This window comes from Calliphora vicina, chromosome 2 (genome assembly GCF_958450345.1).
Source record: "Calliphora vicina chromosome 2, idCalVici1.1, whole genome shotgun sequence".
NCBI classification, from domain to species: Eukaryota; Metazoa; Arthropoda; class Insecta; order Diptera; family Calliphoridae; genus Calliphora; species Calliphora vicina.
In genome coordinates, this window is record NC_088781.1 from 83950194 (window position 1) to 83969988 (window position 19795).

The 19795-nt window shown below is 32.9% G+C and overlaps 1 protein-coding gene and 1 pseudogene across 1 annotated transcript in view; both read left to right on the plus strand.

Annotated features, from left to right (window-relative positions):
- Positions 1–19795, plus strand: part of LOC135951952 (toll-interacting protein-like) — a 111101-nt gene that overhangs the window by 41266 nt on the left and 50040 nt on the right. The window lies entirely within an intron of this gene.
- LOC135952605 (uncharacterized) lies at positions 752–1653 on the plus strand (annotated as a pseudogene).

Here is a 19795-nt window from a genome sequence, read left to right on the forward strand (position 1 = left end):
TTTACTTTCTATGTTAAAAATGCCAAAGATGTTTTTTTGTATGTGTGTTATGAAGGAGATGGAGGCGTAACGGCAAATAAGTTGTATTATACAATTTTTAAAAGATTATTGTTTAAAATTTAAAAATGTAATACTCATATCTGATGGTTGCAGTTACCAAAATAAAAACAAGGTTTTATGCAGCGCCTTAGCAAATATGTATATCTTCATCCACAGGCCTTGAAATTCAACAATTAATTTTAGAAAAAGGCCTTACTATGATGGAAGTGGATAGTGTACATTCAACTTTGGAAAAAGTTTTTCAGTCCCCTATATATTACCCGAGTGACTATCAGGTATGTCACAGAATTCCATTCCGATCGAAAGTGGAATGTATTCCGCATTTTGCTTCTTTAGAAAAAGTAAAACGAACATTTCTTTCGGAATGAAACCACTTTCAGTTTTCAAGGTGGAATTGATATTTTAATGAATTTTAACCGAACAAAATGAAACACAAATTGAACTTTTAAGAAAATAAAATAGTTTTTAATAACCTTACACATTTTTTTAATCACCTTATTGTTCTTTTGTTTAAAATTTTCATATTTTGTCTTCAATAAATAGAAAATAACATTTGAACAAATGTATGTTTTAAACAAAGTTACCACTTAATTTTTCGTGCAAAACCACTTTTTTATTAGAACAAATCTTTTGAGTTTAAAAAAAAATTAGCACATTGGCAACGCTAAGTGAAAATAAAACATAAAAACATATGATATTCAAAATGTAAGTAGTATTATTAAAAATTTGTAATACAAATTTATTTTGATATTATTTATTTATTTTAACAAGGGGAAAACACAGAAATCAACAACAAGAAAAAATTTGTGTAGATTTCATGGAGGCCCACCAAGATATCGCTAGAGGCTTCGTGAAAGGAGATCGTGTGGCTAAAGAAGCATTATGGGCAGATTTGGCGGTGCAATTAAATTCCTGTGGGCCACCATCAAAAGATTTAAATGGTTGGAAGAAAACGTGGGCAGACTGGAAAGTCTACATTAAAACTAAGATGACCCATAATAAAAAAGAGAATCAAAAAACTGGTGGTGGTCAATACAATAAATATGTATTATCTGATGTAGAGGAAACTGTGGTCAGATTGACCGGAATTTATGTAAGTGTTGACGGCTTTGTTGGCTCAAAGGATTTTGCGGAATCCACTTTAAACTCGGTACTCAACAACGACTCCGAAAAAGAAAATTCAGAAAGTGAGCTAGACACAAATCCCTCAACTTCTAAAACTGCTAAAACCCCAAATAGAGTTGAAAAACAATCAACATCAAAGAGACGAATTTGTCGAACTCCATCGCCGGCACCAAAACGGAATAGACCACATACACCCTCAAAGCAGGACTTAAATAGTTTGTTGGTAGAGGAAAATAATCATTTAAAAACGATTACAAACTTGAGGAAAAGCACCTCGAAGAAATAAAAATACAAAATCTAAAATTTGATAGACTTTGTAATATTTTGGAAACGCAATCTAAAGCTAGACAATTAAATGACATTGAAACACAAAAAAAATTACAAGAAAAAAATGAACTTAAATTAAAATTAATAGAAATTGAAACATTGAAGCTTTCAATTGAAAGAGAAAGGGCCAAGCATTTCTAATATATATATATGGGGCATTTCACGTCAAGTGAACCAACTTTTGAAATCGATGTCTTCCGATCGCGATGAAATGTTAGTTCTATTGGATAGTAATTCGGACACCATTTTTCAACAAGATCGGTCAAGAACTCTCTGAGTTATAGGAGGTCAAAATTTGACATTTTGGCCAAACAGGTGTTTTTTTTATCCATATAACTTATTACCTATTGTTCTTAGCAAAATGTGTCCCAAATAGTTTAGATAGCTATTTATGCAATCTTTCGAAAAAAAAATTAAAAAAATTTAATAAAATATTTTTGATTTTTTTTTTTAAATCAAAAATATTTTTGACTTTTTTTTTCAAAATGGGCCCTTTTTATTTTTTTTAAGAAAGCTTAGGTCTTTTCCTATATGGTCGCTTAGTGGGATGCGAGTGGGATATCTATCAAAAAAAATATTTTGTAACTCAAGATTTAAAATTTTTGAATTTTTTTGCAAAATCAAAAACTTTGTTGACTTTTTTTAAAAAAATGGACCCATTTTTTAATTTTTTTTTTGCTCAGAAGAAAGCTTATGTGTTTTCCTTTAACACCCTTTTTGTCGCTTAGTGGGATGCGAGTGGGATATCTATAAAAAAAATGTTTTGTAACTCAAGACATACAATTTTTTACTTTTTTTTGAAAAATCAAAAACCTTTTTGAATTTTTTTTCCAAAATGGACTCTTTTTTTATTAATTTTTTTTTCTCAAAAGAAAGCTTAGGTCTTTTCCTTTAAAACCTTTTTGGTCGCTTAGTGGGATGCGAGTGGGATATCTATCAAAATAAATGTTTTGTAACTCAAGACAAAGGTTTTTAAATTTGCACTATTTTAATTTTTTTCATATTTGTGTGTAAACCTTAAAAATTAAACTTACGCAGAGAAACTAGACACATTAGCCTTTCCGATGGTATGTAACATACCCAACTAAAATTTCATAGCCTCGATACTGTAATACCCATAATATGTTAACCTCAGGAATAAAAATCACTTTTTTTCTATGGTAATGTTGAATAATTTAATTTTGTTATTTATTTGTAATAATAATTAATTTAATATATAATAATAATAATACACCCTCAAAGCAGGACTTAAATAGTTTGTTGGTAGAGGAAAATAATCATTTAAAAACGATTACAAACTTGATGGAAAAGCACCTCGAAGAAATAAAAATACAAAATCTAAAATTTGATAGACTTTGTAATATTTTGGAAACGCAATCTATAGCTAGACAATTAAATGACATTGAAACACAAAAAAAAATACAAGAAAAAATGAACTTAAATTAAAATTAATAGAAATTGAAACATTGAAGCTTTCAATTGAAAGAGAAAGGGCCAAGCATTTCTAATATATATATATGGGGCATTTCACGTCAAGTGAACCAACTTTTGAAATCGATGTCTTCCGATCGCGATGAAATGTTAGTTCTATTGGATAGTAATTCGGACACCATTTTTCAACAAGATCGGTCAAGAACTCTCTGAGTTATAGGAGGTCAAAATTTGACATTTTGGCCAAACAGGTGTTTTTTTATCCATATAACTTATTACCTATTGTTCTTAGCAAAATGTGTCCCAAATAGTTTAGATAGCTATTTATGCAATCTTTCGAAAAAAAAATTAAAAAAATTTAATAAAATATTTTTGATTTTTTTTTTTAAATCAAAAATATTTTTGACTTTTTTTTTCAAAATGGGCCCTTTTTATTTTTTTTAAGAAAGCTTAGGTCTTTTCCTAAGCGACCTATATGGTCGCTTAGTGGGATGCGAGTGGGATATCTATCAAAAAAAATATTTTGTAACTCAAGATTTAAAATTTTTGAATTTTTTTGCAAAATCAAAAACTTTGTTGACTTTTTTTAGAAAAATGGGCCCATTTTTTAATTTTTTTTTTTGCTCAGAAGAAAGCTTATGTGTTTTCCTTTAACACCCTTTTTGTCGCTTAGTGGGATGCGAGTGGGATATCTATAAAAAAAATGTTTTGTAACTCAAGACATACAATTTTTTACTTTTTTTTGAAAAATCAAAATCCTTTTTGAATTTTTTTCCAAAATGGACTCTTTTTTTATTAATTTTTTTTTCTCAAAAGAAAGCTTAGGTCTTTTCCTTTAAAACCTTTTTGGTCGCTTAGTGGGATGCGAGTGGGATATCTATCAAAATAAATGTTTTGTAACTCAAGACAAAGGTTTTTAAATTTGCACTATTTTAATTTTTTTCATATTTGTGTGTAAACCTTAAAAATTAAACGTACGCAGAGAAACTAGACACATTAGCCTTTCCGATGGTATGTAACATACCCAACTAAAATTTCATAGCCTCGATACTGTAATACCCATAATATGTTAACCTCAGGAATAAAAATCACTTTTTTTCTATGGTAATGTTGAATAATTTAATTTTGTTATTTATTTGTAATAATAATTAATTTAATATATAATAATAATAATAATAATAAAAAGATGAATAATTTAGTAAAATTTAATCTTAATCACAATAGATCAATTTATATAATAACTATTTTTACACTTAATTTATGAAGTTTTTAAATTTTCAAATATCCATACTTTTATCCTCCTTATTTGTCACCTTTATTAGCTGCTTTTTTTTGTCAATCCTTTCTTGGCGTTATTAGATTCAGCTACTGATTTCGCTGCTGGCTTCTTTTTTGGCTTTGGAAAGAAATCGCATTGAGTAGATGCAGAAAACTTTTTTAATTTGAGTCTTCCATCGACAAGCGGTATGAAAGCATGGTATTGAGCAGTGCCATCGATTGTTACCGCAGCATCGAATCTGCTCTTTAGTGTTTTCAATGTTTCCTCATGATCCTCTTTGCTACTAAAAACTATTTTAGTTTCTTTACAATAATTCTTTGCCCAATGGAATAAAGCAGTCGAATCTAAGATGCGATCTTGATGAGATCACTGGAGGCTATACTTCGCTGCATTTCTTTTGAGGTTTGCTCCAATACCATCACATGCTCCTTTACCATGAGCAGTAGGATGAAAATGCCACTCAGCTGGCATTCCAAAATCTTTTTCATGAGCTGTAAGAAGCGAAGCTACTTTTGTTTTTAAAATGTTGACGAGCTCCGTCCGAAACGTAGTATACTTTTTCTACTGTAAATTTTGATTTTAGATAATTTAGTATTATCTTCTGGTACTCATAAACTGCAACGGTGTCATGTTTTAAATCGTCGGATATGATTGCCATACTTTTGTGTTCCAGGTTTTCTTCTTTCATGTAGTAAATAACTACTGTGAATATAGTTGCTTGGTCGTTATTGAAGTGGAATGCTTGTATGGAATCCTGAAGAACATATTTATAGTTCTCTGAGAAATCAAATGAAATAATGAATTCACCAGACTTCAAATGTGTTTTCAAGTCCTTGAAGAATGACCACTGCTCTTTGACTAAAAAGTCATGGGTTCTCAAATTTAGCAATCCTCTACACAGTTCTTCCACAAAATCATCCACATTTAAAATTATGGTTTTCAGTGTGCATCTTTCAGTCTGAAACCAAGATTCAAATTTTAACTCCTCAATACATTCTCGATCAAAAGAGTTGATTAAATTTTCTTTGATGGATGTGGTTTCCGGGCAATTCGAACATTCACCTAAGTGGCAAGAAGTTGTAGCATTAGGGCACATAGTCAATTTAAGGCAATCGCGGTAATGGTGTAAATCTTCTGATGAATCATCTTTTAAGTAATTTAAGTTGATTTCCTTCAACATCAATTTAACATTTTCATGGTAAATACAAACACATACTGTGTGAGTTCCGCTGCTTCCTGCCAAAACGCAATGTTTTGGCCTCAGTTGTGTAAATTTTGTGAATCCAATTTTGACATCCTCGTATTCAGATTGAAATGTTGCGAATAATTCATTCAGGTTACAGAGAACCATTCTCTTCTGCATTTGAACTTTCTTGCCATCGATTCGTACAGACATCCAGTCTTTCATCCCTGGCATCAGGCGACTCATATCATCTCGCTGATAAAACTGAGTTATTAGAGATTTAGTATCGCACTCCAAAGTTTTTCCCTTCTTTTTGTTTGGGAGTGTGAGAATCCCATGCTCAGCAACCAATTGTTTAGCAATTCTTGCTTTTCGTTGAGACGTTCCAAACTCAGTCATTGTTTTTGCAGAACTCCATGTTCTTGGAGCAAGCGTGAGAAGTTGAATTCTTTCAGCTTCACTCTGTGACGTTTTGTATTTCTCTTTTATTTGTTCAAGAACTTCTACTGCATCCTTATGGTATTGGTTTCGACACTCATTCGTTGAATTTGAAAAGTTAGAATAACCATCATCATCAACAGTTCTGTCTTCATTCTCGGAATTACTTTTGTCTTCATCTGGAATAACTTCATCGCAAGGCTCATTACTATTCAAATTCGGTAATTCGTTCAACTTTCCGAGCTCTTTCCTGCATGATCCACAAATTTTCAATCGTTTTGACAGCGTAGGGAATTTTTTTAATAAGCCGTCGGAAATATTTCGCATATCTGATGATCTGTGCTTCATTTTGTTAAAGGGATTAAAACAAAAAGACGAATAAATTTCATTTTCAACCTTAGCCTTTTTAGAAGTCGTAGACATTTTGAATTTTGTAAGTATTTTCCGTATGTCTTCAGAATGACAATAAATAGTACGTTTTAATGAATGAGTCTAAAATCTTTTATTAGGGTCAATATTAGGCTTACATACTAAAGTACCTAGTTTAACCAAATGTTACAAATAATAATAAAAATAAACCACCATATAAATAACCTACCTGTCAACTTCTACCTCTCCACCCACTTCTTAAAGTCAAATGTCATAAAATAATAAATAAACTGGTACTTCGGAGAAGGGCCATAAAATATTTCCACTTGATTCCAAAAATTTGTTTCTGGGGCACCTGATATTTTAACAATGAAAATCACGTGCGCTGAAAACTACCTCTAGGATTGACTAAAAAAAAAGCAAGATACAAAACTCAGACAAATTTTGGGGGTGGAAAATTAATAGCGGTCGGCCTCATATTGCACCCCTCCAGTGGCTATTATCGGTCAGTTGTTGTGGTTTTTATTTTTAAGGTTTTACAAACACTTACACACAAATATGAAAAAAATCAATTTAAAAACATTTGTCTTGAGTTACAAAACATTTATTTTGATAGATAATCCCACTCGCATCCCACTAAGCGACCAAAAAGGTTTTAAAGGAAAAGACCTAAGCTTTCTTTTGAGAAAAAAAAATTAATAAAAAAAGAGTCCATTTTGGAAAAAAAAAGTCAAAAAGGTTTTTGATTTTTCAAAAAAAAGTAAAAAATTTTATGTCTTGAGTTACAAAACATCCAAAACATTGTCGCATCCCACTAAGCGACAAAAAGGGTGTTAAAGGAAAACACATAAGCTTTCTTCTGAGCAAAAAAAAAAAAATTAAAAAATGTGTCCATTTTTTTAAAAAAAGTCAACAAAGTTTTTGATTTTGCAAAAAAATTCAAAAATTTTAAATCTTGAGTTACAAAATATTTTTTTTGATAGATATCCCACTCGCATCCCACTAAGCGACCATATAGGTCGCTTAGGAAAAGACCTAAGCTTTCTTAAAAAAAATAAAAAGGGCCCATTTTGAAAAAAAAGTCAAAAATATTTTTGATTTAAAAAAAAAAAAATCAAAAATATTTTATTAAATTTTTTTAATTTTTTTTTTCGAAAGATTGCATAAATAGCTATCTAAACTATTTGGGACACATTTTGCTAAGAACAATAGGTAATAAGTTATATGGATAAAAAAAAACACCTGTTTGGCCAAAATGTCAAATTTTGACCTCCTATAACTCAGAGAGTTCTTGACCGATCTTATTGAAAAATGGTCCAATAGAACTAACATTGGTGCAAATTTCATCGCGATCGGAAGACATCGATTTCAAAAGTTGGTTCACTTGACGTGAAATGCCCCATATATATAACCTATATTTTTATCTGATCTCTAAAGAATTTGTAGTACAAACATGATAATTTTTAATGTTTTATTCAAATTATTATTTATTTAAGCCTTACCAAATGAAGTTCCTTTTTAAGTATAATTTTTTAGATAATGCTATCTATTTTTTATTTTATTTTCATTTAAGTATTTAAAAGTACAAATATTTTAATTAATGTAACCTATTTTTTAATAGAAAATTAAAAAATGAATTATTTATCTTTATGTATTAAATTTATGTAAATTTTGTTTAATAAATTTATTACAAATTTAAAATGTTATTTTGAAATTGAATAAGTTGTGCTGAGATATTGTCCCTTAGGCATTTGGCAATGTTGAACATATTTCTTTGTGAAAAATCTGCTACCTCATCCACATCATTGTAATCAACATTCTCCTCCCACACTAAATCTTCATCGCATTCTACGTTGTACTCCCTGCATATATTATGTAGTGCACAGCAAACATTAATAATTTGTACTACTTTTTGTGGAGTGTATAACAAAGTACCCATCAAACACCTAAATCGACTTTTTAAAACTCCAATTGTACGTTCTACAATGTTGCGACCACTAGCGTGCTTATTATTAAATTTATGTTCTGCCGTTCCAGCTACAACATCTTTATATGGACTGAGTAAAAATGGCTCCAATCCATAGCCTGAATCACCTAGTAGCAATGAATTCGTATCTCCATTTAAATAATTGTATAAAAAGAAGTCCCTTGCTCTACTCAATTTCCAAATAAAAGAGTCATTGCAAGACCCAGGTCTGCGAGCATCCACGGCACGCACTTTCATATTGTAGTCACATATCTAAAATAAAATACGTTCGTGATTAAAAATAAGATATGTCACAAAAACTATCAAATACTTTTACTTACAATCATAGCATTTACACTAAATGTTCCTTTTCTATTAAAGAAAAGAGATTCGTCTTCACAAGGCTTGTTCAGCTTGACGTGAGTACCATCAATACACCCTACTACGCCAGGTATTTGGCATTTTTGGAAAAAATAAGCCTTTGAATTGAGTTTTTCTTCCGTTGTCATTTCTATTTTTATCCATTGCGGGCAAATTATATTTTCTGCTGCATTTATAACCCTCCACATGAACGTAGAAACAGTACTTCTTCCTAAGCTTATGTCCACGTCTTTGGCTATAATTAAATGTTGAACTTGTTAATAATAATACATTGAATTGGTAAATAGAAATAATTACTAAAACCTTACCTATAACGCCTTGAAAAGCTCCGGTGGCTAAAAATCGCAGAGTGGTAGACAGTTGTATTATTGGTGGTACTGTCGAGCTTTTTAGGTGAGGGCTTAGTTTGTCTAGTACCATTATAAAAGCATCCTTATTGATACGGTAATAGCTAACAAAACTAAAATGAGTTTTAAAACAAATTTATGCATCCATACATGTGTTTTTATATTTACTTACACTGCAGATGGATATGACAAAGGATTCGAGGCATCTCAATGTCCGCCGATGTAAGTTTTCAACTGATTGTTGACTTCTTTCCTCCATTACTGCAATTATAGATATACCCGGCATTTCAATCACTATCACTTTATCTGTACTTTTTATTATTATTTTTTGATTTTAATTTAAATTATTTTGCCGGCTAAATATTTGTTTCTTCTTCACTTATAACTTTAAACATATGTTTTTGTTTTGATTTGTATAACGTTGCCATATTAAAAACCGATAAGACAGAGATGTTTAAGCTTTTGGGAATAAACAAAATCGAACGGAATCTGAAGAAGCAAAAACAAAATCGATCGGAATGGTAACTACGGAATTGAAATCATTCCGAACGAAATGTGTGACAGGCCTGTATGTAAGTCGCATGGCACTAGCCAGGTCATCGCAACCATACAAAATAAATTATTTGAATTTTAAATTATTTTAAAATTATGAAGATGTTCCAGGGAATTTCTCTTCAATTAGAGCAGGAAAAAAACCTGGGGAAGCAACAGTAACTGATATTCGCGATCTTCTTTTTAAAGACATGTAGTAAAGTTTAAAATACGTCACTCAAATAAATGGGAAATTTTACAACAAAAGAGAGCAAAGAAAAACAAAGTTGTTGAAGTCAAGCCTTTATATAGTAAACTTTTAAAAATTGATGAATCTAAATATTCTAGTCTACAATCACTTAAAAAATGTATGCATAAGGATTATCATTCATTTATGATAACCTTTCTTACTAGCTTATTTTATTTATCTTATATATTTTGTTTATTGTTATCGTAAACTAATCGTTTAACTGATCATTATAATTTTTAATTAATTTGTTATTGTTATCATAAACTAATCGTTTAATTAATCATTATCTTCGTTGTAAATAATTATAATAAAATCTGATCTTTAAAATTAGTTAATATTTTTTATAAATATCGCTATGTAAAAAATTTGTTACATTGTTATACCAAGCTAAATATACCACAATTTTTATACCAAAACCTTAATATTCTAGCCTACATATGTATGTAGGTAAAAATATTTAAATATTTTTACTTTTTTTGAATAACTCGAATATGCGTTAACATTTTTTATCTTTTTGGATATACACACAAAGTACATTCGCAAATGAGTCCACGGAAAGAATTATTTTTTATAAATAACGCGATATAAAAAAATATATGTAAATTAAACAGTTTTTTTGCTTTTCTGAAAACTTTATTAAAACCCACAGTACTAATATTCAAAACAGGGATATGTGATTTAAACATCTAATTTTTAATTGGTTTTTGTTAAATTCAGTTATTTTCATAAGTACGTTAGCGTTCTATAAGTATGTGTTAGACATAGTAATATTCGGTGCTTTTTTAAAATGATAATTACATTATTTTAAACCAGCGAAATGCAATGAGCTCTCAAATGAGCTCTCTTGTTTTTATTTTCACATGTACGCAAGCACACACATTGTATAAAAACAGTCAGTCTCGCATGAGCATTGATAGAAGCAGGTTGTGTTACGCTTTTATGCTTGTTTATTTCATTATTTCAGCTAGTTGTTTTTGTTTTTGCCAGAGAATAATTCTCAACTCATACAACTACAATATCTAAAAACTGTAGTGGTGTGAGTTTGCATTTCGCTGTTTTAAACTCCAAAAAACGTGTAAGTATTAATTGAGTATTAGTTTAGATATTTGTGTATTAATAGCAATTAATTACATTAATTTTTTAAAATTTATTTTTGAGATATATGGCACGCATGTGTAACGATTTACCTGTAAGTTGACTTCACATTCTTAATTAGCAGCTTCAAATTAGCTTACACTGAAATTTTCAGTTTTCTATCTCAAATAATTCTATTTAATGTCTGAAAGGGTTAATAACCTTATATCTACATAATTATAATGAAATTAACATCGAAGAAATCTGTCCACAAAGGGAGTGACGTATTCCCAAATGAAAAACAAATCTCACGATTCTGTTGAAAATTAGTTTAAATTTAGCAAATTCACGACCGTACCAGAAAATAGTTCTATACAATACAAAATATGTGGCATTAAAAAAGCATTAGCGACACACATTCTAATAGAAAATGGAAAATATATATCAAGTGAATATAACCTTTTCAATACAAAGGATATACTGGAAGAAATACTGTTAATATGAGCTTTAAAATTTAAGTGATCATCAATCAAGACACCGAGACATTTCATACTATTTACAAATTCAATACATGTGCCATCAAGTGTAGTCTCCATATCATCAGTTCGGAAACCAAATCTCATTAATTTAGTCTTTCTTGAATTAAGTTTAAATCCATTTTCAGAAGACTAAGTTAAAACTCTATAAATAATGTAATTAACTCCTTCCTTTAAGACATCAGAAAACTATGTCTGCATAGTAAAGAAATTGAATTGCATAAACAAAAGGCCTACAATTCAGATCATTTCCTATCTTCAGAAGGTCATTCAAGTACAACATAACAAACCCTTGGGGTACAACACTTACTACACGAAGTGTTGTGGAATTGGAGTCTCCAATCGAGACATACTGGCTTCTACCACATAAATAAGAATATATGAGCTTACAAGCCAAAAACGAAAAATCAAAATGCCGCAATAATTTTATAACAAGTCTTGAATGTATAACCCTCTCAAACGCTTTCGATAAATCAAGAGAGATAAGAACAACATTCTTGCCTTTATCTACAAAATTTTGTATTGAATCCGTTAAACCAACAAGAAGTGCACTGGAACTATAGCCACAACAATGAATTACCATCAAGATGAAGCAACATTTGATCCATAAAAATGTGTTCAATATATTTAGACAGATATTGGACGCAAATTATTAAAAGAAACAGAATCACCTTTTCTTAGAGGAACTACTCTAGCCATTTTCCATTCTTCGGGAAATACCGATGTAGTAATGATTGTGTTAACTAAATGAAGTATATGGGAAGAAAGTAATGGAAAATAATTTTTAAGAATTCAATGACCTGAGGACTTAATTTTTCCAAAAGCTATATACAGATCCTCAAGATCCACACAATGAAATGAAAATGCTCCTACAGTGTTATTATTTAAGGAGTCAAGTGAGAAAGCTACATCTTCATTTTGACATGAAACAAAATTAATGAATATTTTGTTTCATGTCACTAGGATTTACGGTAATGAGATTATCTAGAGTCTCGACATTCCCACGACAGCCGGTTCTACGCACCGGAATGACCCGAGTTCATTCGGCCAAGGGCTGTTAACCCAGCAACAACTAAAACTATACAATTTTTAATTTCGGAGCTGCACCTTCCGGCATTGCTGCTCCGTATTTTACTGGTCCATGCCGGAGTTGAAAAAAATCCCGGACCATGGTTCTGCACGGTTTGCCAGAACCGACTGCATCACATGTCAACACAATTAAGGTGTTTGGGCTGGTGTCACCTCAGGAATTGTTCCGGACTTACCCATGAAAGGGAGTGGTCGGAGAATTACGTTGCCCCATGCTGCCAGCGAACTAGTTCATCGGCGTCTTCGGCAACATCGTCATCATCTTACGCCACATCTCCACCCTCCCCATCGCAATCACAAGAAAAGCAGCAAGTACAACAACAGCAGCAGCAACAACCATCGCCGCTCACACCAATGATTGCAGTCCGTAGACATGGGGTGATATCCATATTGCAGTTCAACTGCAATGGCCTCCAAGGGAAGATTTCCGAGATAAGACCGCATCAGAGGCAACGGTGGAGGCATCGCATTTGTCGTACACAATATCGTGCAGTATATAGCTCTTTCTCTCGATCTGAATTCTAGAGACCAATATCTTGAAGTTCAGGGTATTGTGGTCAGATCAGGAGATAAGGAGTTTGAGCTCTATAATGTCTACATTCCGCCAGTAGCCAGTTGTCCAACAGGCTACGACATTAGGACCCTACTAGATGGTGATACACGTTTGGTTCTAGGGGACTTCAACGCTCATCACCAGCTCTGGCACTCAAATCTTGGGGAAGACCAGAGAGGAGCGTTGCTGGCGGAACAGATTGACGAATCCACCTTCTGCACACTAAATGATGACGCCCCCACACGGATTATGGGTAATTGCGCTAGTTCGCACAACCTGGCATGCATTTATTTCTCTAGGTTCAGGCCATTTACCCATAATCGTTTGTCTGAACAGACCCAACGATTTCAACGTCTCTGAACGCCGAACTTACATCAATTAAAATAAAGCAGACTGGCACGGCTTCAGAGATCTACCGATTCCCTCCAACGTACACAAAGACCCCTTTCACACTGAGGACAAGCGAAACAAATGGTTGGATCATTTGAAGAACTGCAACCTAAGTTCTGGAGTTGGCAAGTTGTTGTCTATAGTTCGGTCTCTCTCCAACCCGACAAAGAAGGATGATAGGGTCGCAATTAAGTTTGCAGACATATCCGACCCTAAACGGTGCGCGCGTGCTTTTTGCCGGCAATTTATTGAGCACTACGAGAGAGACAAGGCGAAAAGAAGTATTGTCCGCAAACTACATGATCTTCCAGTTTCGAACACACCACAACTTTACACGCCAACTGAAGTTGCCTTCAAAGACAATTGGACCTGATGGGATATCCATGCTGATGCTAAAACACCTAGGCGAGCGGGGAGTCGAGTACCTGACAATGGTTTTTAACCTGTCGGTGAGGAGCTTAACCATACCCGGTCGAGTGATCCCATTGCTAAAACCTGTGAAATTCGCGAGTGAGGGACAATCGTACAGGCCGATTTCCCTCCTGTCACCTATAGCGAAGACACTCGAAGCTCTTCTCCTCCCCCAGCTGACCCGTCAACTACCAGCAGCTCGTCACCAGCATGAATTCCGTAACATGCACAGCACCACCACAGCATTATCAGCAAAGGCCTTGTGAACGGACTATCCTACTGGCACTTGACCTGTCGAAAGCATTCGACACTGTCAGTCACGCCACACTCTTCCAGGACATCGTGCAGTCCACAATGCCCAACAACACGAAGAGTGGCAGGAGTCCCTAAGGGCGGGTCCTGTTGCCACTCCTGTTTAACTTCTACCTCTCTAAACTCCCAGTTCCACCACAGGGTGTGGAGGTTATCACCTATGTGGACGACTGCACCATCTTGGCGACAGGTCACAACGTTGATGAGCTTTGCGGTTTGGTAAATGGTTATCTCAGCGAAATCCACAATTTCTTTACTGCACTTAACCTGCAGCTATCACCAACGAAGTCATCGGCTACACTCTTCCCCACCTGGACAAAGGAGGTAAAACTCAACTTAGGCATCATGGTCGACGGCGCGCCTGGACCTGATCCCGTCGGTATCAAAAATTATAAATGTTTTTTACATTTAAAATATTTGGCGTAAAGTTAGCTTTTCAAAAAGTACAAATTCATTATACATCCTCTTAGACATTTTTTAGATAACTTAAAAAGAATAAAAGTACTTTTTTACCAAAAAATTGCGAAAAATCGCCTTTTTTAATTTTTTTAAATTCAAATGAATATAACTTTGGATTCAGCCATGATTTTTAAACACTTCTTTCTTTATTTGATATATAGATCTATTGTTAATTCTATAAAAGAAAAATGGATAAAATCGGGGAATATTTGGAACCGCGGTCACCAAAAAACGAATAGGGTGGGTAAAAATGTTGAAAATTAAATTTTCAAATGCGAATATCTCCTAAGCTATAAGAGATAATTGATAGCTGATAGGTTTTATGTAGTGCTCGACGAGGAGATTCTTCATTTTTTTTTTAAATCGTAACAAACGAAGAAATAGGATCATTTTAAAAATTGAACATACCCGAGGTGTCTTACTTTTGGAACCCCTGGTCCCGCTCCTGGTGGGCTCATGAGGTCCAAATTCAAAACTTAAATTCGACTTCACTACCTCTTTGCGCATGTGAAATTTCATTCAAATCGGCGTAAGGGTTTAAAAGTTACAGATTTATTTCCATCTTTTTTTATTCTCATACCACTGTGCGGCGTACAAATTCCGACAGTGAACCACCCGAAAATCTTGGGGGTCACTTTTGACAGGCTTTTTACCTCCTCCGCACACGCCACTGCAATCACGCATATACTGCGAAATAGGCACAAGGTCCTCAAGGCACTAGCCGGCAGCACTTGGGTTATGTACAAAGAAACATTGCTAGCAACCTACATGAAGATGGGGCGGTCAGTGGTCAACTATGCTGCTCCAGTGTGGTCGCCTTCGTTGAGTGATACCCAGTGGAGAAATATTCAAAGCTGTCAAAACGCAGCCTTAAGGACCGTCACAGGCTGCCTTCAAATTACCTCCGAACACCACCTTTACGAGGAAACCAAGGTTCTACCGGTCAAGGAACACAACGTCATGTTGATGCAACAGTTCCTTCATTTATGAAAAAGTTCTACCGCGTAAAACAAGAGTCGTTCTGGCACAACTAAGATCAGGATGGAGCAACAGGCTAATGCCTTCTGGTCCCTCATAGACCGTGCCGTCCTCAACTTATGCCCAGCATGTGGACAGGGTCCCCATGATACCCTCCACATTTTCAACTGTCCAGCCAGCCCTACCCTACCCAGCAGAAGTAGCACAATTCCTTGGACTTGATCTTGCAGAACCCCCAGATTAAATATTGTAAAATTGTTGAAGCTGCTACAACAACAACATCTCGAGTCTCTAAACAACCATTATTGCTTAAGAAATTCCACATTTTCTGCGGACCAAAATTCCGAAACATAGTTGAATAGGCAAACTCCTTAGCTACTTTAATTACTTTCTTAGCTCGATTTCTATATTCACAATATATTGTCCAATTTCCATAATTCCTATTCCGGAGATAATATTTATAGGCTATATCCCGTAACGAGATATGATATAATATATTAAGCGACTTAAACCAATTATCAGTTTTAAAACAAATCTTACGCCGCACAGTGGCTCATTTTCGTTTTTCATCGGCCAAAACTCTGTAACTTTTGAACCGATAGAGAATTTCGAAATTTTTTTTGATGGACAGATATCTTTTTGAATTTTTCTCCAGTTTTAATTTCATTAAAATCGGTTCAGCAGTTGTTGAGAAATTTAAAGCTAAAGTTGAACTTTTAACAACACAAATATCTGTTGAATTTTGTGTTGTTACCAACATTTTTAAGAGATTTATGCTCGTTAAAGTGATTTTTGGAAGCGAGCATTATATGGGAGCTATGACTAATTATGTCATAAAATTAGGAGCAAAATTTATGTAGATACCTACAGTTTGTCAAAAAATTCTTTGCACATAGAGAAAAAATAACAAAATTTCAAAGATAACATTGATTACTAATATAAATAATCAACTTCTTTATTATTTTCAACACATTTTTTATAAACATATGTTTATTAATATAATAGATAACAAAAAAAATCAATTTCAATGAAACCATTCATATTTATAATAAAAAAGGACAAAAAAAATCAATTTTTATACTGTCAAATAAATGTTTGCACATTCGATAAAATATTAAGTTTGTGATACATTTCCAGGGTTTTAGCTGCTAATATATTGTGTGTCCAACTTGATCATCAATTACGGCTGCCCATTGAGTTAATTAGCTTAGGGATATCATATTCCAAGGGTATTTTGTCCCACTCTTCTTTAATTTATTCGTTTTGATTCTTTGGCGATATTTTTCCCACTTTTTTCTTTAAATGTACCCACAAATTTTCGATATGGTTAATATCAGGACTTCGGGCAGGGGTATCAATAACTTTTGTACAGTTATATAGTAACGACGACCAAATAAATAAGAGTTATGTTTGGGATCATTGTCTAGTAATATTTGTATTAAAACTTGTTTGAATTTAACGGGTCAACAAAACCGAAATTTCAGAATGATAGCGGTTAAATCGGTTTTTAAAGCATCAATATAAACTTATTTCGTCAATATTTTATCCAAAATCCTGATTACCCCTACTCCCTTACTGGATATACAACCCCATACCATAACTGAAAGCTTTCCAAACTTAACTCTAGGAATTAAATTTATGTTTTCTAGAGCTGTCAGAGGTTTTCGCCAAACTTTTTGGATTCCATCATGACAGTACAACATTATTTTTGTCTCATCAGAAAAAATTTAGTCGTCCCAGCACTCTGGAGGGAGTGGAATATGCTCTATAGAAAATCTTAATCGTTTCTCAATATTTTTGATTTAGAGCAGGGGTTTTTTCCTAGCCATTCCTGAAGAATAATTGTGTTTTAGTAGCACATTTCGGAGTGTTTCATGTGATACTCTTAGCCCATAATCATTTTCCACTTGCAAATTTTCCATTATAATAATTAAAATACAAAAAGTGTAATCTTTTTCGAAATGCTATTTCCTGCCATTATTTTTATTTAAATATAAAGTCACTTGTAGAACTTAAAAAAAATATTTTTTAACTAAACGCTATGCAACCTCTTTCAAATGCGATAACATTCATAAAAAAGCCTATTTGCTCAAAATTCGAGTATATTTAACCAATTTTTTGTTTTCTTCACTCAGTATGCAAAGATTTTTTTGACACCATTCATATTGAAAAAACATATATTTTTGTTGTTGGTGTTGTAACGCGTTTGTCAATTTTAAATATGTTGGTGGGGTCAGATAGTCGTAAGAGGTCCAATAACGGAATGTGTGAAAAAAACATAAATGTTATGAATTTATTCTTGGAATTCTTAAATGAAAATAAAATTTTAAAAATTTGTTTACTGTGCAAAGATATTTTTGACAAACTGTATATAAATTAACCATTTACGACCGATAAAGTATAATTTCGGGAGAACATTTGTATGGGTGCTAGGTGAAATAATGGACCGATTTCAGTCAGTTTCAGTAGGCTTCGTTCTCGAGCCGAAAAAAATTATGTACCAAATTTTATCGCAATATCTTCAAAATTGCGACTTGTACTTTGCTCCAGTCATATGAACATGTTAAATAAAAATAGAAAACAAATTTGGGAATAATTTCATTCAAATGAAAAAAGTTTTCAACAAACAGGTCAACAAGTATATATGGACTAAAAGAGGACACTTTGGCCTTTCTCCTGGTAGTAAAATTTGTTTAACCCCTTTTGACCCTAAGCACTTTTATTCCACTGAAATTCAAATTTGACTAAATTATAGTACCTGAGAAAAAAATTAATAACACATCCGGTATAAACGGTGCAGTGACAAATCATACCAGTTCTTAAAGACTTTATCCTACCAACATAACAAAAAAAATCATCCAATTGTCGATAATAGTTTGCGAGTAATGATAATTTACTTCTGATCAAAAATCACATTTTTTATAAAATGACATAAAATATTTGACTTTAACAGCATGCCACGCACACAATTGACCATATTTTTATCTAATAATAATATTGTAATGACCAATCTTTAAATGTCCCACAAAGTTTAAAAGTTTAGTACGAAGCATAGAGTTGTTACTACATACTGGACCCCCAAATTAACAAAAGAATCCATAATAAATATATATGTATAAGAAAAATGCTAATAACTATATTTATTCTTAACTAGTTGACCGCCCCGGCTTCGCCCGGTAGCATTTACTAATGTTAGTTCGTCAAGTTTCACCAACCCTGCCTGTTCTTATTTATTTGCAAATAAAATATCTAAATTTGTACTGCATACTTTAGGGTCTTTTTTATTACAGTTGACTGGACTCAAAAAAGCCGGTTTTAGCCGTAATTTCTTAATTTTTTTTGTCTTTACAAACCATCTCCTGAAAATTTCGAATCGAATAAAAAAAAATCAGCCAAATCGCTCCAGCAGTTCTCACGTGATGGCATTACATACATGGACCATTTCATTTTTATATATATAGATGAATTTCATATTTTATCAAAGTTTTATAAAGCAATATTTTCATAAAAAAAGAGAAAAAAATTACACAGGGCGAAAAAATTTAGAAGCTCTACACAATTTTGATGTATTGTGGTTCCAGTAGTACAAATATGGTCCAAATTTTAAATTCTATGGAGATATTTTTTTTAATTTATTTTCAACAACTACTTAAATTTTTTTTTTTTTTTTGGAAAATTATGAATTTTACATAATTAATGATTACTTAAAAACGGTTAATGTCATAAATAATGTGGTGCCAGCCCCACTAAAATTCCGGTTTTCTGCCGTGAGGACGACGGTCAAAGGTCTTAAGGCTGGAAAATCACTTGGTATAGATAAAATTACTACCACGATGATAAGTAATCTTCCCAACTCAGCACTGAGAATTATTTTGTTTATATTTAACTCAATACTACGTATTGGATATTTCCCATCCTCATGGAAAATATCTGATATAGTTATGATACCGAAACCGGGAAGAGATGTCACTCAAGTGACATCATACCGTCCCATTAGCCTATTGTCAATATTCTCAAAACTTTTTGAAAAGTTGCTACTTGAGAGACTTATAGTGCACCTTGACGAAAATTGCATTATTCCTGACCATCAATTTGGTTTCAGAAGGAAACATAGTACTATCGAACAGGTACATCGGATAACTACACTTATTCGGAAAACATTCGAGAGCAAGCAGTATTGTTCCGCATTATTTATTGACACATCTCAAGCCTTCGATAAAGTCTGGCACGATGGAATAATACACAAAATTTCTAGATTACTACCTGCGATGGAATAATACACACAATTTCTAGATTACTACCTGCG